This window comes from Acinonyx jubatus, chromosome X (genome assembly GCF_027475565.1).
Source record: "Acinonyx jubatus isolate Ajub_Pintada_27869175 chromosome X, VMU_Ajub_asm_v1.0, whole genome shotgun sequence".
In the NCBI taxonomy this organism is placed as follows: Eukaryota; Metazoa; Chordata; class Mammalia; order Carnivora; family Felidae; genus Acinonyx; species Acinonyx jubatus.
The window spans coordinates 61,949,153-61,974,960 of record NC_069389.1 but is presented as its reverse complement, the minus strand read 5'-3'; the positions used below and the strand labels follow the sequence as shown (position 1 = coordinate 61,974,960).

General features: G+C 35.2%; 1 protein-coding gene across 5 annotated transcripts in view; it reads left to right on the top strand.

The window, feature by feature from the left end:
- Positions 1–1,958: 1,958 nt before the first annotated feature.
- Positions 1,959–25,808, top strand: part of CYSLTR1 (cysteinyl leukotriene receptor 1) — a 179,041-nt gene continuing 155,191 nt past the window's right edge. For 2 of the 5 annotated variants that reach the window (XM_053202519.1, XM_053202517.1), the window contains exons 1-2: positions 1,959–2,110; positions 18,404–18,517. The gene's annotated coding sequence lies outside the window, so the exon portion shown is untranslated. The remainder of the gene's footprint in view (positions 2,111–18,403; positions 18,518–25,808) is intronic. The other 3 variants (XM_053202518.1, XM_053202520.1, XM_053202516.1) reach the window with 3 other exon arrangements.

Sequence of the window (25,808 nt, the reverse complement as noted above, 5' to 3'; positions counted from 1 at the left end):
ATAAATATTGCATAAATGCTACTTGGTGATGCATGATAAGGGCCAAATGAGAGGCACTGAAAATATAGAAGAAATTCTGGAAAGGGAGAGCAAAAGCTCGTGATGATATGTAATCTTGGATGGTCAGAGAAGGCCTTATGGAGGAAGTGGGCTCTTGATTACATTTCTGGCAAATTACCAAGGAAATCTGCTATATGTAGCCTTTCACTTTGGGGGAACTTAGAGCTTTGTAGAACCTTTAAATGCTTACACAAGAAGGCATAGGGAGATGGAGATAGGAAAAGTTATAGACTTGAACTATTTGTGGGCCTACCAGGCTTAATATGAAGGTTAATTTTGGAGCATTTTTTCCAGTTTGTTCCTTTTCTGTAGAAATGGGAACCCTCTATTCTTCTGTATCACCAGCTGTTCTTTTCTACTAATCATGGAATAAATCTGAGAATACCCTTTATCTCTGAGAGAGGGAAAAAAAAAAACAGGTGCCAGAACTTAGGTATTGAAATAGACCAGTGGTCTGTTCACCAATCAGCCATGCTCCAATGGCAAATTCTCAGACAAACAAGTCAACTGTAAGCCAATAGCTTCCAACAGTATCTTCCCCAGCGGTTTGAAAATACTCCTAGCTGAATGTGAGCTTGCTATACTCCAGGTATTATATTCTCAGGACAAGACTTCAATGCCTGCCAAACTTTTCACTTCGGTAAAAATTATGTCTTCCAAATATGTTAATGAGCCCTAAAATAAGTAGTAGTTAGTTCACTTTAAGAAACCAACTACTAAGTATGTTCTAACGAGGGAAGTATTTCTAGAAAATCATGGCAATGTGTTTTCAAACCTGTGATAACACTCTTTTTAAGAATTTCAGGCTTTTATGCTCTCTTCTGCTCACCACCTCAGACTGGCCTTTATCCCCAACTCCTTTATCCCCAACTCCCCAATTTCATACGTAACCCCCTCCTATGCCCTAGTAGAAATAGTCTAGATCCAAGAGTCCATAATTGTGGGTAGTTCTGGCTTTCTCACTGGTTTTCAGTTTTCCCATCTGAAATACAAATGCCTGCCTCACAGTATGCAGTTGTTTTTTGAGAACACTGCATATGGAAGTTAATGGGATGAACAGATGCAAGGTGGAAATATTTAACTCTGTTGTGGAGGTTAAGAACATTTGGAAATTGCTTTTATTTGAATGGTCAGTCTGAAAAAACACTTGATTTCAGATTGAAAGTCTTCGCCTTAGGGAAAGGTAAACTCTTGTTCAGTGTCTGTTTTTTGCTTTCTCTTCTTCCCTCCTTGTTTCCCTCTCCTTCGTCTCTCTTACACACACAAAGTAAAAGGAAGTACTGAAAAAGAAAAAAAAAGCCACATCTCTTAGCATGGACATTTATATGGACACAGAAAACATTTAAATTTCATTGTATTATACCCTTGAGACTCCTATTCTACCTTGAACATCAATTTTTAAAAACTTTTTAGTGTTTATTTTTGAGACAGAGAGAGAGAGACAGAGTGAAAGCGGGGGAGGGGCAGGAAGAGAGGGAGACACAGAATCCAAAGCAGGCTCCAGGCTCTGAACCATCAGCACAGAGCCCCATGCAGATCTCAAACCCACAGGCCATGAGATCATGACCTGAGCTGAAGTCAGATGCCTAACCAGCTGAGCCACCCAGGCACCCCCCCCCACCTTGAACATCAATTTTAGTCTATTGTAATTCATGTATACATTTATTTATATATAAATCACCTCCTTTCACAGAAGACTTGAGGCAGGCAAACCTTAACAGGTTCAAAACCTTAGGTGGTGTTCAAACCAATGAGAAATGCATTCCTCAAGTCTTCAAAGGGAAAACAAGAAGTTGATAAATTATGCAGCAAAAATAGAAGTGTCATTTTTTCCAGATTACTCAAAAAGTTATTAATAGCAGTGACTCAGATATTTACTGTGAAATATGCTGTGAGCAAATTCATTACAGACCCATGTAGCTTGAGCAGTTTACCCATGGCTTACAGCTAAATATTTGACAGGAATTGACATATAAACAGAATTTTTCCCTGGTGCCATTCTTTTACACAGACCACAGTGGGAGAGTCTCCATTTGGAAACTACCATCAGGTAAGTATTACATCTATTTTTTTAATGTCTGAATTAGAAGAATTGAGCATGTCTGTAACTAATACCTATAAGGAAGCATACAGTGCTAGTTGGGAAGAAAAAAAAATGTAATCAAATTCCCAACAGATGGGAACGTGACTTTTGCCTTAAATTGTACCTCATTGTACTCATTTAGCACTTACCTCTTGTTACTTACCATTGCTTGTTAGCAGATTTTCATGCATGTGCAAGTGAATGTGCGTGTGTTCTGACTGGACTCTAAACTGATTGAAGGTAGGATATCATTTCTCTACCCTGCATATCCCTATCATTTGTACTATGATTAATGCTGACTAAAGACTGTGTTCTCCTATTTGAAAACTAAATCGTATATCCAGTCCTACTATTTCTAGCTATGATTTAAAGTTGATGTGATACATTTTCTGTTTTGTTTGGATAGTCTAGCTTTTTAAAAATATTAACTTGGTCTTACCATGAGAAAAATCATAAGCATTTCTTATTTTTGTATAAGGGCTCCCATGATTCAACTTGGCAACTGAAAACAGCATAGATGCACCATCTTTAATTCAGCTGATCAGATTTCAGGTTGCTTTTGATAAAAGTTAAACTTGCATTTTTTTGCTTTAGTGTGTTTGAGAGTGACTTTGTTCTCCATCTTTCTGAGGTGATGTGTGACTTGACATTTGCACACATTCCCTCAGGCAAAGGTCTTTGAAATAGTGTTTATGGCTCAAATTAGAAGAGACTCCTGTTGACATGACTCTAAACAGCAGTTTTCTTATTCAGTTTCCTATTTTAACCCAGTTCATTGTCAGTGTTATTAACAGAGGAATGCCCTTTCTGTTTTACAAAGGCACAAAATGTCACGAGTTGAGCAAGATGATCTCTGTCGAATTTTTGGCTAGGGGCAGCAAGAGATCATGGGAACAAGAAATCTGACTTTGCCTCAAAACTAAACAAGAGACTGAAAGAAGAAAAGGAAATAGAACTGTGGTTGTTGGAAAGTATCACAGACATGATCTGCCCAAAGTTGTCTTGTTTGTTTTTTGTTTCTGGGGTTTTTTAATGTAATTTTTTCATTGAAGTTAGTTGACCCCAAATGTTACAATAGTTTCTGCTGTACAATATAGTGATTGGACTAGTGTATATGTTATTCTATGCTCACCATAAGTGTAGCTTCATCTGTCACCATACAATGCTATTACATTACTATTAACTATATTCTCTATACTGTACCTTTTATCCCTGTGACTTATTCATTCCATAACTGGAAGGCTGTACCTCTCATTTTGCCCATACTCCCACACACCCTCCCCCATGAAACCACCAGTTTGTACTTTGCATTTATGGGTCTGTTTCTACTTTTTTTGTTTTGTTTTTTAGACTCTACATATAAGTGAAAACATATGGCATTTGTCTTTGTCTGTCTGTCTTATTTCACTTCGTATAATACCCTCTAGGTCCATCCAAGTTGTTGCAAATTGCAAATGGCAAGATCTCATTCTTTTTCATGGCTAATCCTCCGTTATGTATGTATGTATGTATGTATGTATGTATCTATATCTATCTATCTATCTATCTAAACACTGTATCTTCTTTCTTCATTCTTCATTCATCTCTTGATGGATACTTAGGTTGCTTATATATCTTGAATTGCAAATAATGCTGCAATAAATATCAGGATGCATATATATTTTCAAATTAATGTTTTCATTTTCTTTGGGTATATGCCCAATAGTAGAATAACTGGATCATAAAGTATTTCTGTCTTTAATTTTTTAAGTAAACACCATACTGTTTTCCAAAGTGGTTGCACCAATTTATATTCCAACCAGCATTGCATGAGGGTTCCCCTTCCTCCATATCCTCACCAACACTTGTTATTTCTTTTCTTTTGGACACTAGAATTCTGACAGGTTTAATGTGATATTTCATTGTGCTTTTAATTTTTGTTTCCTTAATGATTAGTGATCATGAGCATCCATTCATGTACCTGTAAACCATCTATACTTTTTTAAAAAACTTCTACTCAGGTCCTCTATCCATTTTTAAGTTGGATTACTTGGGATTTGTGTGTGTGTGTGCTGAGTTGTATATTTTTTTTCTGTAATTTGGATATTAACACTTATCGTTTCTAAATATCCTCTCCCATTTGGTAGACTCCTTTTGTTTTGTTGATGGTGTCCTTTGTTGTCAAAAGATTTTTATTTTGGTGCAGTCCTAATAGTTTAGTTTTGTTTTTTTCCCCCTTGCCTGAGGAGACATATTGAGAATAATGTAGCTAGAGCCAATGTCAAAGAGATTGTTGCCTATGTTTTCTTTTAGGAGTTTTATGGTTTCAAGTCTCACAATTATGTCTTTAATCCAATTTAAGTTTATGTGTATGGCATAAGAAAGTGGTCCAGTTTCATTCTTTTGTATGTTTCTCCAGTTTTCTCAACACCATCTGTTGAAAAGACTGTCTTTTTCCCATGGTATTTTCTTGCCTCCTATGTCATAGATTAATTGACCATATAAATATGGATTTGTTTTCTGGATTGTGTATTTGTTCTATTTATCCATGGATCTATTTTTGTGTCAGTACCATACTGTTTTGATTATTATAGCTTTGTAGTATATCTTTAAATCTGGTATCTTGTGATACCTTTAGCTTTTTTCTTCTTTTTCAAGATTGCTTTGGCTATTCCAGGTCTTTTGTGGTTCCATACAAATTTTATTATTATTTGTTCTAGTTCTGTGAAAAATGTGTTATTTTGATAGTGATTGCTTTGAATCTGTAGATTATTTTGGGTAGTATGGTCATGTTAACAATATTAAATCTTCTAATATTTCTTTCCATTTGTTTGTGTTGACTTCAATTTCTTTCAATGTAGAGTTATAACTTTCAGAATATGGGTCTTTCACCTCCTTGGTTAGTTTTATTCCTAGGTATTTATACTTTTTGGTGAAATTATAAATTGAATTGTTTTCTTAATTTCTCTTTCTGCTTCCTCCATACTTGTATATAAATATGTAACCAATTTCTGTGTATTAATTTTGTATTCTGCAATTTACTGAATTTATTTATTACTTTAAATAGTTTTTTGTTAAAATCTTTAGTTTTTTTCTGTATAGTATTATGTTATATGAAAATAGTGACAATGTTACTTCTTTCTTACTATTTTGAATTCCTCTATTTATCTTTCTTGTCTTATTGTTGTGGGTGGATTTTCCAGTACTATGTTGAATAAAAGTGGTGAGAATATGGGGTGTCTGGGGGGCTCAGTCAGATAAGCATCCGATTCTTGATTTTGGCTCAGGTCAAGATCTCATGGTTTGTGAGTTTGAGCCTTGCATCAGGCTCTGTGCCAAAGGTGTAGAGCCTGCATGGGATTCTCTCTGCCCTCTCTCTCTGCCCCTACACTGATTGCCCTCTCTCTATCTCAAAATAAATAAATAAACTTTAAAAAGTGGTGAGAGTAGACATCGTTTTCTTATTCCTGATCTTAGAGGAAAGCTCTCAGTTTTTCATTATTAAGTATGATGTTAACTGTAGATTTGTCATATATGGCTTGTATTATGATGACATATGTACCCTCTAAACCCACTTTGTTGAGAGTTTTATCATAAATGGAAGTTGAATTTTGACAAATCTTTTTTCTGCATTTGTTGAAATGATCACATGATTTTTATCCTTCATTTTGTTAATGTGTCATCACATTGATGATTCATGGATATTGGAATATCTTGCATCTTCAGAAAACCCCACTTGATTCTGGCGAACAATTATTTTAATATATTGTTGAATGTGGTTTTCTAATATTTTGTTGAGAAGTTTTGCATCTGTGTTCAAAAGGGATATTAGCTGGTAATTGTGTGTGTGTGTGTGTGTGTGGTGTTTGTCTGGTTTTTATATTAAGGTAATCTTGTTCTCATAGAATGTATGGAAACTTTCTTTCCTTTTCTGGTTTTTTGGAATAGTTTGAGTACAATAAGTATTAATCCTTTAAATGTTTGGTAGAATTAATCTGTGACTATATCTGGTTGTGGACTTTTGTTTGTGGGGAATTTTTGATTATTGATTCAATTTCATTATCAGTAACTGGTCTGTTAAAATTTTGTATTTCCTCCTTATTTAGTTTTGGAAGATTATATATTTCTAGAAATGTATCCATTTATTTGAGGTTGTCCAATTTTTGGCATGTAAGTTCTCATAGTATTCTCTTTTAATCGTTTGTATTTCTGTGGTTTTAGTTGTTATTTCTCTTCCATCATCTTTGATTTTACTTATTTGAGTCTTTTATCTATTATTCTTGATGAGTCTCGCTAAAGGTTTATTAATTTTTTAGTCTTTTAAAAGAATCAGCTCAGTTTTTTTGATCATTTCTGTTGTTTTAGTCTCTAATTTATATTTTTCTCTAATCATTATTAATTCTTTTCTTCTATTAGCTTCTTGACTTGATATTTTCTAGCTCTTGTTTTTGCATCTTAATGAAACATGTTACTTGTAGGACATATTATACACAGTGTATTTTCAATGACTTAAGCATATGGCTATTCCCATATGATTCTACATATACTTTAGAAAAACTTACATCTTAATGAAAGATGTTATTCGAACCATAGTTTATACATGATATAATTTCAATGAGTTTCACATACAGTTATTTCCATGTAATTCTACATATACATTTACAGAGACATATATTTTCTTTAAAGATTTTATTTAAATTCCAGTTAGTTATCATACAGTGTAATATAGTTTAATGTGTACAATTTAGTGATTCAGCACTTCCATTAAACACTCAGTGCTCATAACAAGTGCACTACTTAATCTGAATCATGTGTTTAACCCATCCCCCCCCCCCCGCACCTCCTCTCTGGTAGCCATCAGTTTGTTCTCTATAGTTAACAGTCTGTTTCTTGGTTTTCCCCTCTCTCTCATTTTTTCCCTATGCTCATCTGTTTTCTTTATTAAATTCCACATATAAGCAAAATCAAATGCTCTTTTTATTTCTCTGACTGACTTATTTTGCTTAACATTACAGTCTCTAGCTCCATTCACATCATTGCAAATGGCAATGTTTCATTCTTTTTAATGACTGAGTAATATTACAGTATATATACATACCACATCTTCTTTGTCCATTTATCATTTGATGGACATTTGGGCTGTTTCCATAATTTGGATATTGTAGATAATGCTGCTATAAACATGAAGGTGCGTGTATTCCTTTCCCATAGTATTTTTGTATTTGGGGGCAAATACTTACTAGTGCAATTGCTGGATCTTAGGATGTTTCTATTTTTAATTTTAAGAAATACCATACAGTTTTCCACAGTGGCTGCACCAGTTTGCATTCCTACCAACATTGCAAAAGATTTCTCATTTTTCCACATCCTCACCAACATTTGTATCTTCTGTTGTTGATTTTAGCCATTCTGACAGGTGTGACAGGGATGACAACTCTCACCACTGTTATTTAGCATAGTATTAGAAATGCCAGTTATAGCAATTAGGCAACAAAAAGAAATAAAAGGCATCCAAAATGGCAAGGAAGAATTCACTTTGACTATTTGCAGATGACACGATACTGTATATAGAAAACGCAAACATATACTTTGAAAACGATAGAACATTGATGAAATTGAATAAATTGAAGACGAAACAAAGGAATGGATAAGTATTCCATGCTCATGGATTAGAAGAACAAACATTGTTAAAATGTCTATACCAGCTAAAGCAATCTACACATTTAATGCAATCCCTATCAAAATAACAACAGAATTTTTCACAGGGTTTGAACAAACAATCCTAAAATTTGTATGGAATCACGAAAGATCCTGAATAGCCAAAGAAATCCTGAAAAAGAAAAAGAAAACTGAAGACATAACGATTCCAGATGTCAAGCTATAATAAAAAGGTGTAGTCTTCAAGACAGCATGGTACTGGCACAAAAACAGACACATAGATCAATGGAACAGAATAGAAAACACAGAAATGGACCCCCAATTCTATGGTCAACTAATCTTCGCCAAAACATGAAAGAATATCTGATGGGAAAAAAGACAATCTCTTCACCAAATGGTGTTCAGAAAACTGGACTATTATATGAAGAAGAATGAAACTGGACCACTTTCTTCAACCATACACAAAAATAAATTATTCAAAATGAAAAAAAAAAGACCTAAAAGTGAGACAGGAAACTATCAAAATCCTAGAGGAGAAAACAGGCAGCAAACACTTTGACCTCAGCCAGGTTAACTTCTTACTGGACATGTTGCCGAGGACAAGGGAGACAAAAACAAATATCCGTTGGAACTTCATCAAGATAAAAACTTCTGCACAGCAAAGAAAACACTCACAAAAGTAAAATACAGCCTATGTAATGGGGAAAAGTATTTGCAAACAACATATCTGATGAAGGGTTAGTATCCAAAATCTATAAAGATCTTATCAAACTCAACATCTAAAAAACAAGTAACCCAGGGGCACCTGGGTGGGTCAGTCGGTTAAGCATCAGACTCTTGATTTTGGCTCAGGTCATGGTCTCACAGTTCATGAGCTTAATCCCCACCTCAGGCTCTGCACTGACAGTGCTGAGTCTGCCTGGGATTCTCTCTCTCCCTCTCACTTTGCTCTTCCCTCTCTCTCTCTCTCTCAAAGATATATAAATGAATAAACTTAAATGAATGAATTAATTAATTAATTAATAACAAGTAACCCAGTGAAGAAATGGAGAGAATACATGAGTAGACACTTTTCCAAAGAAGACATCAGGATGCCAAATAGGCCCTTGAAAAGATGCTCAACTTCACTCATCATCAGGAAAATACAAATCAAAACCACGAGAAAATACTACCTCACACCCGTCAGATTGGCTAAAATTAACAACACAAGAAAAACAGATTTTGGCAAGGATGCAAAGAAAAGGGAACCTTTTTTGCACTGCTGGTGGGAATTCAGACTGGTGCAGCCACTCTGGAAAACAGTATGGAGATTCTTAAAAACTTAAAAATAAAACTACCCTATAACCCAGTATTGCACAAGTAGGTATTTGCACAAAGGATGCCAAAATATAGATTTGAAGGGATACATGCACCCCGATGTTTATAGCAACATTAACAACTATGAAAAGAGCCACAATGTCCATCGACTGATGAATGGATAAAGAAGATAGGTATATATATATATATGCGATGGAATGTTACTCAGCCATCAAAAAGAATGAAATCTTGCCATTTGCAACATCATGGATGGAGCTAGAGTGTATTATGCTAAGCTAAATCAATCAGTCAGAGAAAGACAAATAGAATGTAATTTCACTTATATGCAGAATTTAAGAGACAAAAGAGATGAACATATGGGAAGGAAAGAGAGTGGGAAGCAAAGCATAAAAGACTCTTAACTATAGATAAAAAAAGATAACAAACTGAGGATTGATAGAAGGAGGTGGGCAGGGGAATGGGGTAAATGGGTGATGTGTATTAAGGAAGGCACTTGTTGTGATGAGTACTGGGTGTTATATAAGTAATAAATCACTAAATTCTATTCTTGAGACCAATATTGCACTATATGTTAACTAACTAGAATTTAAATAACAATTTTAAAAGAAAATTTAAGATTGCCTTTTCTATCTCTGTGGAAAATGCTGTTGGTATGTTGATAGGGATTGCATTAAATGTGTATATTGCTTTGGTAGGATAGACATTTTGACACTATTTGTTCTTTTTTTAGTTTTTTAATGTTTATTTTTTGAGACAGAGAGAGAGAGAGAATGTGAGCAGGGGAGGCAGAGAAAGAGGGAGATACAGAATCCAAAGCAGGTTCCAGGCTCTGAGCTGTTGGCACAGAGCCCGGAGCAGGGCTCAAACCCATGAACTGTGAGATCATGACCTGAACCAAAGTCAGACACTTAGCCTGAGCCACTCAGGCGCCCTGACAGTATTTCTTCTTCTGATCAATGCGCATGGAATGTCTTTCCTTTTTTGTGAGTCATCTTCAATTTCTTTCACCAATGCTGTATAGTTTTCATAGCACAGATCTTTTACCTCTTTGGTTAAGTTTATTCCTAGGTATTTTATGGGTTTTGGTGCAATTGCAAGTGGGATTGATTCCTTGATTTCTCCTTCTGTTGCTTCATTACTAGTGTATAGAAATGCAATAGATTTCTTTATGTTGATTTTGTATCCTGCCAATTTTCTTACATCGTGTATCACTTCTAGCAATTATTTTTGGTTAAGTCTTTAGGGTTTTCTACATACAGAATCATGTCATCTGCAAATAATGAAAGTTTGACTTCTTCCTGGCAATTTGGATGCCTTTTATATCTTTTTCTTCTCTGAGTGCTGAGGCTAAGACTTCCAATACTATTATGAATAGGAAGAGGGTGGACATCCTTGGTTTCTTCCTGACTGTAGGGGAAAGGCTCTCAGTTTTTCCCCATTGGGCATGATGTTAGCTGCGAGTCTTTCATATATGGCCTTTATGATGTTGAGCTATGTTCCATTTATCCATATTTCATTCAGGGTTTTTATCAAGAATAGATGTTGTATTTTGTCCCAAATTCTTTATCTGACTCTATTGAGAGAATCATATATTTCTTATCCTTTCTTTTATTAATGTGGTGTATCATGTTGATTGATTTCCAAATGTTGACCAGCCCGGCAGCACAGGAATAAATCTCACTTGATTGTGGTGAATAATTCTTTTAAAATACTGTTGAATTTGATTTGCTAGTATCTTATTGAGAATTTTTGCATCCATATTCATCAAGGAAATTGGTCTGTAATTCTTTTTAGTGGGATTTTTACCTGGTTTTGGAATCAGGTAATGCTGGCCTCATAGAATGAGATTGGAAGTTTTCCTTCAATTTCTACTTTTTGGAACAGTTTGAGAAGAATAGGTGATAACTTTTCTTTAAATGTCTAGTAGAATTCCCCAAGGGAAGTCATCTTGCCTGGGACTCTTGTTTGTTGGAAGTTTTTTGATTACTGACTTAAATTCTTTGCTGGTTATGTGTCTGTTCAAGTGTTCTAATTCTTCCTGTTTCGCTTTTGGTAGTTTGTGAGATTCTAGGAATTTGTCCCTTTCTTCTAGATTGTCCAGTTTGTTGGCATATAATTTTTCATAGTACTCTTTTATAATTGTTTGTATTTCTGTGGTGTAATTGTGACCTCTCCTCTTTAATTTCTGATTTTATTTATTTGGGTCCTTTCTCTTTTTCATAAGTCTGGCTAGGAATTTATCAATTTTGTTAATTCCTTCAAAGAACCATTTCTTAGTTTCATTGATCTGTTCTACTGTGGGTTTTGTTTGTTTGTTTGTTTGTTTCTATATCATTTATTTCTCTTCTAATCTTTATTATTTCCCTTGCCTGCTGGCTTTAGTCTTTATTTGCTAGTTTGTTTGATATAAGTAATGCTACTAGGCTTTCTTTTGATGTCCATTAGCATGATAGATGGTTCTCCATCCCCTCCCTTTCAATCTGCAGCTATCTTTCGGTCTAAAATGAGTCTCTTGTAGGCAGCTTATAGATGGGTATTTTTTTCCATTCTGATACCCTACATCTTTTGCTTGAAGCATTTAGTACTTTTAAATTCAGAGTGATTATTGAATGTTATGAATTTAGTACCACTGTGTTATCTGTAGAGTTGGTGTTTCTGGTAATGCTCTCTTGTCTTTTCTGGTCTTTGTTGCTTTTGGTCCTTTTTTTTCCCTCCACTCAAAGAGGACCCTTACAATTTGTTGTAGGACTTGTTTATTGGTCACAAACTCCTTTAGTTTCTGTTTGGGAAACTCTATATATCTTCTTCTATTCTTAATGTCAGCCTTGCTGGATAGAATATCCTTGGCTGCATATTTTTTACCATTCATCATTTTGAATATATCTTGCCACTCCTTTATGGTCTGCCAAGTTTCTGTGGACAAGTATGCTATGAATCTGATCTGTCTTCCCTTGTAGTGTAAAGACTGTTTTTCCCTTGCTGCTTTCATGATTCTTTTCTTGTCTATTTTGTGAATTTGACTATGATAAGTCTTGATTATCAGCAACTTTTGTTGAGTTTAATGAGAGTTCTCTGTGCTTCTTGGATTTTTATGTCTGTGTCCTGGTCCAGATTAGGGAAGTTTTCAGCTATAATTTGCTCAAATAAACCTTCTGCCCCTTTTTCTCTCTCTTCATCTTCTGGGGCTCCTATGATACAAATGTTATTATGTTTTAATAAGTCACTGAGATCCCTAAGTCTTTGAACTCTGCAGAAGTGGATTCACTAGTGTCTTCTATGCTTTTTTCAAGCCCAGCTAGTATCCTTAAAATCATTGTTCTAAATTCTAGTTTGACATCTTACTTATATCTCCATTGATAAAATCCCTGGCTGTCATTTCTTTTCATTCTTTTTTTTTTTTTTTGAGGTGAATTCCTCTGTCTTGTCATTTTGGAGGAAGAATAAATAATAATATTAATAATAGAATAGAATACAAATTAAAAATACAAAATAAAGGAAGCTAGATCCTAAATGTGTTTTGGTCTGCTTGTTAAGAGAAGCTTGATGGAAAAGAGGAAAGAAGAGAAAATATATATAATAAAATTAAACTTAAAAGATTAGCAATTCTCCTCTTTCTGTATCCAAGAAACAAAAGAAAAGAAAAATATCAACTACAATAAAAAACAAAAACAGAAGCAACCACAACAACTAAAGAGAATAAACAAAGAAAAAAATGAAACTAGGTCCATTTTCCCCTAGAGCTGAAATCTGGCAGCAGTCTGTGGTCAGTAGACTAAGCTCATGGAATGAATTTGTGTTGGTCTTTTGAGACTGATTCTCAAGCCAACTTGCCCTAGTAGAGATGTGCCTGAAGGATGGAGGTTTGGAGGGGGGCTTGGTGTAACAACTTTTGTTCTCTACTTGGTGGTGCTGTTTAGCTCATTGGGGTTGATCCATGTTGGGCTACTGTTCGAAATGGCTTTGCCCACCTCACTACTCTCCAGAGCAGGAAGTTTGTGCCCTCACCGATGTGTGATCAATAACCCTTCCTGTGTCTCCAGCTTCTGTCAGCTTCCCAGCTTCCCCCTGTGTCCAAGCTGTCCACTTACCAGGCAGTGCTTCCCTCCAGAGTTTTATCTCAGTCATGACTTTCAAAACATCACACTTAAGAGACCCCTGTGGTTCAGACTGGCAGTGATCCTCTGGGGGAAGGTCTTTCTGCACTGTGGCTGATGAAATACTCTCCCAGGAAATGGTCACATGACCACAAAGTGGCAGCAGCTCAGAGTTTATGGTAAATTGCAACACACAGCCAGCGCCAGGGTTTGCTGTCTTCATCAGGCATCTTTGTTCCTATATGGGTGAATATGGCAGCTTAATGGTGCTTGCCTGGTCTTTGGCCTGCAGAGAGGCTTTATCACTTCTACCAAATGCACTCCAAGGGGGGGGAAGTGCTTCTCCCCTTGTGACCCAGGGAATCCTCAGACTGCACTGCCCACTCCTGGCCCTCCACCCAGCTTCTTTGCCAAAACACCACCTGGTACTGACCTCTAAAACTTCAGACTATGTGCTCAGATGTTTCTAAAAACCTGGCAGTATTGAAACCCTCTCCTTTTCCCCCCACCGATGGTTTTGGGGAACAGTTTTCTTGTGCAGTTCCCTCTGCTCCTATGCCTGTTTTCACTCTTTATCTCTAGCTGCTTTCAGGGGGAGTGCTTTCTTGTGCAAACCTGATGCACTGCTCTCTCTTTCTCCTCTCCATGAAAAGGGCTCCTTCCCCTTTGCAGCACCCGGCTCTTCTCTCCCCCAATTCACCTCTCTGCACCATGTAACTGCTGTGTTTTCTCCCTCAAATTATGCAAATTGTTCTGTTAATCCTCAGACTGATTTCCTAGTTGTTCAAAATGGTTTGATATTTATCTTGCTATGTTCAAACAAGGCAATCCCAGGATCTCCATATTACTCTGCCATTTTCAATGGTTGCATTTCTGACCAAACAATTGGTATTGGATAAAGGTTATATTTTATTATCAATATGTTGGAAAAATTGATACTAGAAACATTTCTGACTTTCAAAATACAAATAGTATGTATAAATGAGTATAAATATAGTGCACACATTGACTATAAAATGTCATAATGTTCAAAGACATATATACCTAGTTCCAAAAATGTAATCATTTCCAGAAATGTTACTTAAGAGAAGATTGTATAATTTTATAAGTTCACTGGTATTTGAAATAGAAAGAAACTTATTCATTCTTCCACTCAACAAATATTTATTACCTACAATGTAAGAGAGTTTTCTAGGTTCATCTCATGAAACAAAATGTACAAAACTGCTTTCTTTAGTAAAGCTTATATTCTAGTGGATGAAATGGAAAGTAATGACACAAGTAAGATATATAACATGTAAGGTAGTGATAAGTCTTACAGTGAAACAAATAGAGTAGAAAGAGGAAATATGTAATATTGAGGGAGGAGTGAATTTAAATTTCAGACAGGATAACTTAATTCAGAAAGTGAACTTTGATTTGAGTGAAAATTTTAAAAATAGAAGGAAGCAAGGCATGGGGAAAAAAGATATTAGGTCTTATTTCATAGATGAAAAAATATGAGACCCAAGTGACTCATACAGTCTGGATTCCTAATTTTTAATTATCTGGTAGTATTGTCTCTTATGAAAAGGATCTTTGGGCATAAAGCAGAAGCACTAGGAGTTAGATATTTTTTAATATTGTTTTGAGATATAATTGACATATTAGTTTTAGGTGTACAACATAATAATTCCACATATGTATATATTGTGAAATAATCATCAGAATAAGTCTAGTTAACATCCATTACCACACATAGTTACAAAATTTTTCTTCTCATGAGAACTTTTAAGATTTACTCTTAGCAACTTTGAAATATACAATATAGCATTATTAAGTGTAGTTACCATGCTTTTTCATCCCCTTCAGCTATTTTGCCCACCTTCCAACCTCTGCCTTTGTCAACCACCAATCTCTTCTCTTTTGTTGTTGCTTTGTTTGAGATTCCACACATAAGTGAGATCACATGGTATTTTTCTTTCTCTGCCTGACTTATCTCACTTAATATAATGCCCTCAAGGTCTGTCCATGGTGTCACAAATGGCAGGATTTTCTTTTTTTTTTTTTCTCACTGATAAAAATATCTTTTGGACACTTAAACTATGTGTATAAAAGAGCTGCAACATCATACAAAAAAGAAGTAGCCATTAGGTTGGATAACCTGTTATGTATTTTCAATGAGATAATAAGCCTTCTTTTTATGGCTAAAAAATATTCTTATATGTGTGTATGAATTTGGATGTGATGCACCTATAACCCCAGAAAAAAGGCTCAGTTGCTGCAGAGAAGTGTCGCGGGTCCTCATTTACAGTAGGCCACAAAAACTTAAAATTTTGAATGAGTTGTCTAATGTTATAATAGGTAAGATAAGATAACAAATGACACCAAGAAAAGTCACCACATTCTTTGCCAAATATTTCTGCAATAAAGTATGCTGTTAGATATAAATCTCAGTTGACCAAGTTGCCTGAGATGTTTTTCAAGATTCAAACATGAGCCACAGGCTCTCCATTGATCCTTAAACATTTAAAATGCTGTCTAATTTAGACACAAAACTAAGATGACTACGTGTATTTTTAATTTTTGATGCACTACAATGTTTGGCATTTTGTACATCTGGGTTTGGCCATACAGAGCCATTCTTGGGTTATTTTCATGATGATCACCTGTTACCTTACCTTTGACAATTCAAAAGCCACTAACAAGCCATGTGACTCGGGTAACTCCCTTTCCCCATTTAGATCTCAGGTTTATCCCATGAATGTGGTTGGGCTATAATTTCTAAGAGGACTTGCAACCTATAAATTACAGGATTCAGGTTTTTAAAATCCAGATAAATTATTTTTAGAAGATAGAATTCATGGTTTGTTGTTCCTGGACATTAAAAAAATGATACTGTATACAGGTCCACTCTTCTACCACTATCACTGTCCTAATTTAAGCCTATATGTTTTCCTTTTTCTTCTGAATGGCTATGACAAATTCCCATCCCAGATCATTTTTTCTCAAGAAAAGCTTCCCTTCCATTATTCTCTTGCTCAAAAACTTTTAATGGCTCTCAATTGCCTGTAAAACAAAATTAAATCTCATCTTGGAAATCAAGGCCATCTTCAATTACCTTTCCTGTCTTATCTGACCATGTCTCTGTTTTATCCAAACTACACCAGAATGTTTGCTTTTGTTTAAATTTACCATGTACTTCTATTAAATTGCTATACATTGCATCTGCTCAGTCTTTTAGACCTTGCTCAAATCTTAGCTAGTCCAGGAGGCCTTCCCATATCTTCTTTAGAGAGAATGCAAAACTTACCTCTTCATCTCCCTACTGCCCAGCACATTAAATTTCTGTCAACATTTCTCACCCTTTATTGAACTACTTACATGTTTCCATGTCTGTATCCCCTACTAGAGACCAGAGTCTGACTTTTTAATCTGGAATACCTCCCTCTTCAGCCTCTAGCTCATGTTTTTTTTTTTTTTTTTTGTATATGATGTGTATAACAATACTGTGTTATACTATATATACTATATAACTATAATGTGTGTGGTAACACATTGTTGAATTAAATTATTCCCTAAATAAGCCTTGCAAATAGAGGACTTCCAATGAAGAGGAAAGCTTTATTGATCTAGTGGTGTCATGAATGATTACATTTTTCCCTTTAAGTATCAAAATATTAGAACATTTGACCAGTTTAGGTAGGATGTTAAGATGTATCACATTTGCCTTACAGCTTTAATAAACAGGTAAATGAATTATAGTAAAATTAATCTAACCCCTTTTTTCTTCTGTTTGATGCAGAGTCCTTAATCGCTATGTAAGTTGTGCCACGCCATCATGTTGTGATCCCCTAGATAGCTTTGTGGTTTGCCTAACTGGGTCTCGAGGTTAAATGACTCCCTGATTATAGTTCTCAACTTGATGACATCTCTTTTTCCTTATTGTCAGATGTCTTTTTTCATTGGGTTTATCCACAATCAAATAAGGGCCAAGATCAGAGTTGCTAGGAGAAACCAGATAATGAGGAAACTTATTTAGCTAGAAACAATGTTTTTCACATAACCCTAAGTCAATAGTTTTTGAGCAAATTTTGCAGAATTGGCAATATCTCTATCTCTGGATATTTCAAAGTTTTCCCTATTAACTCCAGTTTTGTGGCTGCCTTCTTAGTGGGTGAGGTTGTCAAAAGCCTGACCTTCATTCCCAGATAAGCACAATTCTGCATAAATAATGTATAATTCCTCACTATCCAGATATTTCCTTTGAATGAAGAACATTGTAGAGGTCTAGATTTTAGTTTTGAAATTTAACAAATGAAATCTTTGTCAACCACCCCAAGCAAGTCTGATAAAATATACAACGGAATGATATTCAGCCATAAGAAAAAGAATGAAATCTTGCCATTTCCAATGATGCTGATGGACCTAGAGAGTACAATGTAAAGTGAAATAAATCAAAGACATATAACATATGATTTCACTCATCTGTGGAATTTAAGAAACAAAAAAAATGAGCAAGGGAAAAAAAGAGAGAGAGAGACAAACCAAGAAACAGACTCTTAACTATTGAGAACAAACTGATGGTTACCAGAGGTAAGGTGGGTGCAGGGGATGCATGAAATAGGTGATGGGGATTAAGGAGTGCACTCGTGATGAGCACTGGGTGATGTACGGAATTGTTCAATCACTATATTGTACACCTGAAATGAAAATGAATGTATACGTACATAATATGTGTATATGTATATACGCACAGATACATATACACACAATATACAGAAATTAAAATAAAATAATAATTTAAAAACTTGATGGTGTTTCTTACATTTTTCAAAATAGCTTTATATTTTTATAAATTGTATTTCTTCTGCTTTGGTATTCCTAACCATCTATCAGGTTACTGTTGGCTAGATAATTGTGTCTCCTGCCCTAATCCAATGTGCACTAAATGTTATTGTCTGCAATGATAGCACAGATCATTCTGTTGCCCTGAGATCCCATTGTCAATAACAATAGGATAAAGATAAAATTGATCTTCCCTTGGTTTTCAAAACATCAAACACCATTCATCAACATTTTTTTTCAAAGAAAATGATTTTTTTTTCTGTAAATCTTCTTTGGCAAAATTAACCTCTATCTGTAGTTCCTAAAGAGAAGTTTTGAAACATGTTTTTTTTTTCTGTAAGTCTTTTATCATGTTCATTGGTTTTTATTTTTCCTATATAATCAGTTCAGTGTTTGATACTCAGAAGACAATTTTCTCTCCACAAAGCAAAGGATTTAAGAAACTTGAAGCAAGAAGATAATCTTGAGATTATCTAATCTAGCCTCCTATCCTTAGCAGGTAAGGTTTTATCCTAATTTTATAAATGAAGGTAGTAAGGCCCACATGGTCATGATCAATGCAAATAGCTTAATTTACTTAGAGGCCACTGTGTTTTTTTGAGCTGTGTATTTTCACGATCTTTCTCTCATATTTGCTTTTATGTCAGCACAGTTAAATTCTAGTCATGTCCTGGGCTACTCTCAAACTGTTCAATGATCAATTCTTTAGAAACTCCTAGGCAACATCTCTTACTATTTAATATTGAGCAAACATAGCTCCTTAGTGGCCTAAATTCATGGTTTCTGTTGTTTGGCCTGAGAAATGTGATGGATTAGGATAGTTGATATTTTCCATAGGCTTCCCAGAGTGCATTTTTCCCTGGAGATACTTTAATCCACCATTTTATCTTCTCACCTCCATTAACTTATCTGTCACATTTTCAATATATTCAGACTTGCTTTTTTGCTCAGGGAAAATGGATTAATCAAATTAATTTGAAATATGCCAACTGGCAACAAAGGTTTTTCTTCTGAGGTTATCTAATTTTTCTAAAAAATAAGAGTCTAGAAACTCCAGGGTATATTTAGCAAAAAACACTCTATGTGGTATGGATAAATGCATAATTACTCCTTAAATTCTTGTGTGCTACTCCTTTGAAGTCAAAACTACTTCTTATGCCAGTCCCTGACAACTTCTTTTTTCTGTTCTATAAGTGTTCCTTTTCTAGAATGTCAAAAATGAAATAATATGATATGTATCCTTTGAATTTAGCTTCTTTCATTAAGGAATATACTTTTACAGTTTACCCAGATTGCATAAATAGTTTTTTCCTTTTGTTGCTGAATAGTACTCTATTGTCTGAACTATCATTTGTTCATTCATTCACTGGTTTTTCAAACTGGATTGTTTCCACTTTCTAGCTACTTTGAATGAGGCTGCTATTGAAAGAGCAGACCTAGGGCCAACTCCATTTAGTCTGTGTCCTCCATATTGTTCTGTGTCCTCCATCTTGTTCTGTATCCTCCATCTTGAGTGACTATGTCCCCAACATGGCCACAGAAGTTCCTGCTCAAACCTCAGACCACGCCTCCTCCCCTTGAGTAACTTCCTGCTCACCCGTTCAAACTTCCCAATCAAACCACGCCTGGCAACCTGCATGACGGGACTCTGACCCTTCCCCAGCCAATCGGCTGAGGCCACGACCCTTCCTCAGCCAATCAGCTAAGGCCATGACCATTACCCCACCAACTGCCCCTAGATCCCTATAAAGCCTTTGTGCTTATGAAACTCGCTCTGTCTCTCCGGTAGCTCACTGCTGCGTCAGTGCAGGTAGGGGACTGAGCTTGAACTAGCTCGAATAAAGGCTCTTTGCTTTTGCATCGGACTCGGCTCCCTGGTGGTCTTTGGGGATCACGAATTCTGGGCATAACACTATGAACATCTATGTACAACTCTTTGTGTGAGCATATGCTTACATTTCTGTTGGGTACATCTAGGAGTGAAATTGCTGGGTCATCACAATAGTGTATGTTTAACTTTATAAAAAACTGCTTGCCAAAGTGGCTTCACTGTTTTTCATTTCCTCAATACTAATCTATTGTATTTCCAATTTGTGCTCTCTTTTTTCTTAGGCTTCTTTCCCTCTTTGTTTATCTTTTTTTTACCTTTTGCTCATTTACCAAAACTTCTCTCTCTAGTATCACTAATGTTGAACTTTTAATACATTTAAACTTTTAATTCTTTTTTTTTATTTTAAAAAAAAAATTTTTTAACATTTATTTATTTTTGAGACAGAAAAAGACAGAGCATGAGCAGGGGAGGGTCAGAGAGAGAGGGAGACACAGAATCCAAAACAGGCTCCAGGCTCTGAGCTGTCAGCCCATAGCCCGATGTGAGGCTCGAACTCACGGACCGCGAGATCATGACCTGAGCCAACGTCAAACGCCCAACCGACTGAGCCACCCAGGCGCCCCTAAACTTTTAATTCTTTTTAATCCATTTATCAGTCTGAATGCATTCCTTTCTTTTTTCTGTGATAGTCCTGTATTGTTCATTATCCTTGAATCATCTTAAATGTCATCTCTTCACGTCCTCACCATCCAATCTAAAACAGACATTAAGTTTTTATCCAATCATCCAATTTCTTTTTCTCTTCTTTTCTTTTCTTTTCTTGTATTTAGAAGCAATTTTATTTTATTTCATTAATTCCAGCATAGTTAATTCCCCTACCCACCTCCCTTCTGGTAACCATCTGTTTGTTCTCTATAGTTAAGAGTCTGGTTTTTGGTATATCTTTTTTTTTCTTTGTTTGCTGTTTTGTTTCTTAACATCCACATATGAGTGCAACCATATGATATTTCTCTTTCTCTGACTGGCTTATTTTGCTTAGCATTATACTCTCTAGATCAATCAATGCTGTTGCAAATGGTAAGATTTCATTCATATTATGGCTGAATAATATTCCATTGTGTGTGTACATATAAATATTACATTTTATTTATCCATTCATCTATCAATAGGAACTTGGGCTGGTTACATAGTTTTGCATATATATATATGCATATATACAGACATAATTAGATAGATAAATAAAGATATATTTTTAATTTTATTTTATCCAAGTTACTTAATATATAGTGTGATAATGGTTTCAGGAGTAGAATTGAGTGATTCATCACTTACATATAACACCCAGTGCTCATCCCCACAAGTGCCCTCCTTAATGCCCATCCCCCATTTAGTCCATCCCCACACCAAACACCACTCCAGCAACCCTCAGTTTGTTCTCTGTATTTAAAAGTCTATTATGATTTGTCTCACTCTCTGTTTTTATCTTATTTTTCCTTCCCTTACCCTTTTGTTTCTTAAATTCCACATGTGAGTGAAATCATATGGCATTTATCTATGACTGACTTATTTTGCTTAGCATAATACATTCTAGATCCATCATTCTTGTTGCAAATGGCAAGATTTCATTCTTTTTGATCCCCGAGTCATATTCCATTATATAATTATATATGTAATATTCCGTTATACATAATATTCCACTATACACACACACACACAAACACACACACACACACACACACATACACACACCACTTCTTCTTTATCCATTTGTCAGTAGATGGCTGTTTAGGCTATTTCCAGAGTTTGGCTATTTTTTTTAATGTTCATTTACTTCTGAGAGAGAGAGAGACAGAGACAGAGCACAAGTGGGGGAGGGGCAGAGAGGGAGATACAGAATCCAAAGAAGGCTCCAGGCTCTGAGCTGTCAACACAAGAGCTCGATGTGGGGCTTGGACTCACAACTGTGAGATCATGACCTGAATTGAAGTCAGACGACGCTTAACCAACTGACCCACTCAGGTGTCCTGGTTGCCTGTTAGTTTTTTTTATTGCTTCACTGTGAAAGAGCTTTTTATCTTGATGAGATCCCAATAGTTCATTTTGCTTTTCTTTTCCTTGCGTCTGGAGACATGTCTAGTAAGTGTTGCCAGGACCCATGTCAAAGAGGCTGCTGCCTGTTTTCTCCTCTAGGATTTTGATGGTTTCCTGCCCCACATTTAAATCTTTCATCCACTTTGAGTTTATTTTTGTGTATGGTGTAAGAAAATGTTCCAGGTTCATTCTACTGCATGCCACTGTCCATTTTCCACAACTCCATTTGTTGAAGAGACTTTCTTTTTTCTATTGGAGAGTCTTTCCTGCTCTGTCAAAGATTAGATGGCCATGCATTTGTGGGTCCATTTCTGGGTTCTTGATTCTGTTCCATTGATCTGTGTGTTTGTTTTTGTGCCAGTACCATACTGATTGATCATTACAGCATTGTAATACATCTTGAAGTCCAGAATTGTGATGCCTCCATTTTTGCTTTTCTTTTACAGCATTACTTTGGCTATTTGTGGTCTTTTCTGGTTCCATATCAATTTTTGGATTGTTTGTTCTACCTCTGTGAAGAATGCTGCTCTTATTTTGATAGAGATTGCATTGAATGTGTAGATTGCTTTGAGTATTATCAACATTTTAACAATATTTGTTTTTCTAATCAATGAGCATGGAATGTTTTTCCATTTCTTTGTGACTTCTTCAATTTTTTCATAAACTTTCTGGAGTTTTCATCATACTGATTTTACCTCTTTGGTTAGGTTTATTCCTATGTATTGTATGATTTTGGTGCAATTGTAAATAGGATCAATTCTTTGATATCTCTTTCTGCTGCTTCATTATGGGTATATAGAAATGTAAATAATTTATGTACATTGATTTCATATTCTGCAACTTTGCTGAATTCACGTATCCATTCTAGCAGCTTTTTGGTGGAGTCTTTTGGGTTTTCCACGTAGAGTATAATGTCATCTGTGAAGAGTGAAAGTTTGACTTCTTCCTTGCCAGTTTGGATGCCTTTTATTTTTATTTATTTGTTGTTGTTGTTGTTGTTGTCTGATTGTTGAGGCTAGGATTTCCAACACTATATTCAACAGCAGTGGTGAAAGTGGACATCACTGTCATGTTCCTGACCTTAGAGAGAAAGCTCTCAGCTTTTCCCCATTGAGGATGTATTAGCTCCGGGTCTTTTGTATATGAGCTTTATGATCTTGAGGTATGTTTCTTCTATCCCTGCTTTCTTGAGGGATTTTATCATGAATGGATGTTTTACTTTGTCAAATAGTTTTTCTGAATCAATTGAGAGGATCATGTGTTTTTTATCCTTTTTAAAATATGAGTCAGCATGTTGATTTGCACATATTAAACTACCCTTGCAGCCCATGAATAAATTGCACATGATAGCATATCAGTGAATAATTCTTTTGATGTATTGTTGGATTTGGTTTGCAAGTATCTTATTGAGAATTTTTGCATCCATGTTCATCACGGATATTGGTCTGTAATTCTCCTTTTTAGTGGAGTCTGTCTGACTTTGAAATTAAGGTAGTGCTGGCCTCAGAGAAGGAGTTTGTAATTTTTCTTTCCATTTCTATCTTTTTGGAACAGCTTCAAAAGTGTTAATTCTTCTTGAAATGTTTGGCAGAATTCCCCAGAACCCCATCTGGCCCTGGACTCTTGTTTGTTGGGAGATTTTTGATTACTGATTCAATTTCTTTACTGGTTATGGGTCTGTTCAAATCTTCTACTTCTTTCTGTTTCAATTTTGGTAGTTTATATGTCCAGGAATTTGTCCATTTTTTCCAGATTGCCCAATTTGTTGGCATATAATTGCTCATAATATTCTTTTATTGTTTGTATTTCTGTGGTGTCAGTTGTGATCTCTCATTTTCATTTGTGATTTTATTTGTTTAGGTCCTTGCCTTTTTCTTTTTGATAAATCTGGCTGGGGGGGGTATCAGTTTTGTTAATTTAAAAAAACTACATCTTTCTTCCGTTGATCTGTTCTATTCTTTTTTTTATATATATCATTGATTTCTACTCTCATCTTTATTATTTACATACTGCTGGTTTTAGACTGTATTTGCTATTCTTTTTCTATCCCCATCAGTGGTAAGTTTAGGTTGTGTATTTGAGACATTTCTTCCTTCTTTAGGAAGGTCTTGATTGCTATATACTTCCCTCTTATGACTGCCTTTGCTGCATCCCAGAGGTTTTGGAATGTCGTGTTTTCATTTTCATTGGCTTCCATGTACTTTTTAATTTCCTCTTTAAATTCTTGTTTAACCCATTCATTCTTTAGTAGATTGTTCTTTAACCTCCAAGTATTCGTGACCTTTCCAATTTTCTTTTTCTGTTTGATTTCGAGTTTCATAGTGTGGTGGTCTGAAAATATACATGGTATGATCTCAAACTTTTTGTACTTGTTGAGGGCTGATTTGTGAGCAGTATGTGATCTATTCTGGAGGATGTTCCATGTGTACTCAAGAAGAATGTATATTCTACTGCTTTAGGATGAAATGTTCTGAATATATCTGTTAAGTCCACCTGGTCCAGTGTGTCATTCAAAGCCATTGTTGCTTTGTTGATTTTCTGCTTAAATGATCTGTCCATTGTTGTAAGTGGGGTGTTACAGTCCCCTACTATTATTATCAATCAGTTTCTTTATGTTTGTGATTAATTGATTTATATATTTGGGTTCTTTCAATTTGGGTTCCTAAATGTTTACAATTGTTAGAACTTCCTGGTGGATAGACTTAAATTGCTACATAATTCCTTTTTTTATCTGTTATAGTCTTGATTTTAAAGTCTAGTTTTTTCTAAGTATGGCTATTCCTGCTTTCTTTTTTTAGTATTACTATTATAAATAAAGTTGCAATGAACATAAGGTTGCATACATCATTTCGAATTAGTGGTTTCGTATTATTTGTATAAAATCCTGGTAGTGAAATTCTTGGATCATAGAATAGTTCTATTATTAACTTTTTGAGGAACCTCCATACTATTTTCCAGAGTGGCTGCATCAGTTTTCATTCCCACCAACAGTGAATGAAGGTTCCTTTTTCTCACATTCTTATCAACACGTTGTAGCTTGAGTTTTTAATTTTAGCCATCAAGACAGGTGTGAGGTGATATCTTATTGTGGTTTTGTTTTGAATTTCCCTGATGATGAGTGATGTCGAGCATCTTTTCATGTGTCAGTTGGTTATGTGTATATCTTCTTTGAGGAAATGTCTGTTAGTGTCTTCTGCCCACTTTTATATTGGATTATTCGTTTCTTTGGTGTTGAGTTATATAAGTTCTTTATATATTTAGACACTCTTTATCAGATATGTCATTTGCAAATATCTTCTCCCATTTCATTGGGTTTTATTTTTTACTTTTTTTTTGTTGTTTCTTTTGCTATGCATAAACTTTTAATTTGATGGTTCCCCAATAGTTTATTTTTACTCTTGTTTCCCTTGCCTCAGAGATCATAACAAGAAAAACATTATTACAGTTGGTGTCAAAGAAGTTACTGCTTATTTTCTTTTATAGGATTTTTATGATTTCAGGTCTAACACTTAAATCTTTAATCCATTATTTATTTATTTTTGTGTATGGTGTAAGAAATTGGTCCAGTTTCACTCTTTTGCGTGTTGCTGTCTAGTTTTCCCAACACTAGAGAAGAGAGTTCAAGACAGTATTTCCTTTTGCATATCTTGCTATTTTTATCAAAGCTTAATTGACCATAAAATTGTGTGTTTATTTCTGGATTTCTATTCTGTTCCATTGATCTATGTGTGTATTTTTATGTCAGTACCATACTCTTTTTGTTACTAAAGCTTTATAATATAATTTGAAGTCTGGTATTGTGATACCTCCAGCTTTGCTTTTCTTTTTCTAGGTTGCTTTGGCTATTTGGGGTCTTTTGTGTTTCTGT